The sequence below is a fragment of the Dromiciops gliroides genome, chromosome 1, assembly GCF_019393635.1.
Source record: "Dromiciops gliroides isolate mDroGli1 chromosome 1, mDroGli1.pri, whole genome shotgun sequence".
NCBI classification, from domain to species: Eukaryota; Metazoa; Chordata; class Mammalia; order Microbiotheria; family Microbiotheriidae; genus Dromiciops; species Dromiciops gliroides.
In genome coordinates this window covers 274,196,772-274,197,749 of record NC_057861.1, presented here as the reverse complement: position 1 = coordinate 274,197,749, position 978 = coordinate 274,196,772, and the positions used below count along the sequence as shown (strand labels likewise).

Sequence of the window (978 nt, the reverse complement as noted above, 5' to 3'; positions counted from 1 at the left end):
CATTCAGGAGGACCTGAGTTCAAATCTGGCCTCAGACCCTTGACACTTACTAGCTGTGTGACCCTGGGCAAGTTGCTTAACCCCAATTGCCTCACAAAAAACAAACAAAAAAACAAATAACTATACCTTGGCTCCAAGCTCATGGTGGGGAAGTTGGAGCATCTTTTGGTTGTCCCAAATCCGGGTTCATCTGACACCAACAGCCACCCCTCAGCATGCAGGCCGAGCCTCCACCTTTGTCGCTGCCATGCCACCCAAGTTTGACCCTAATGAAATTAAAGTCATGTTTTTAAGGTGCACTGGTGGTGAAGTTGGTGCCACATCAGCTCTGGAACCCAAAATTGGTACCTTGAATTTGTCTCCCAAAACGTTTGGTGATGATATTGTCAAGGCAAGTGGTGACTGGAAAGGGCTAAGGATCACAGTGAAACTTACCATTCAGGCCCAGATTGAGGTTGTGCCTTCGGCTTCAGCCTTGGTCATCAAAGCCCTAAAGGAACATCCTAGGGATAGAAAGAAGCAGAAAAATATTAAACACAGTGGAAACATCAGTCTTTATTAGATCATCAACATTGCTCGACAGATGAGGCACTGATCCTTGGCAAGAGAGCTCTCTGGAACCATTAAAGAGATCCTTGTAATAGCCCAGTCTGTGGACTGCAACATTGATGGCAGGCATCCTCATGATATTATTGATGACATCAATAGTGGTGCTGTGGAATGCCCAGCAAGTTAAGCTACAAAGGAGACTATTGCAATAAATTATCATTTGACAACAACAACAAAGTAACTATACTTCTATGTACTTCTACCTGATCTCTGGAAGAGTTAGTGAAAGTTGGTGAAAGAAAGTTTCTCTGCCTTTCCACCAGCTTTTTGGGTGATGGAAGCTGCTAAGAGCCAAGTCAAGGCACCAATACTAGAGAAGCTTCTATAATTCTCAGGCTAAAAGTTTTTGTTTTTTTCTCTAAAAAATAA

General features: G+C 43.3%; 1 pseudogene; it reads left to right on the top strand.

Annotated features, from left to right (window-relative positions):
• Nucleotides 1–247: 247 nt before the first annotated feature.
• Nucleotides 248–736, top strand: LOC122739794 (annotated as a pseudogene).
• Nucleotides 737–978: the final 242 nt, after the last annotated feature.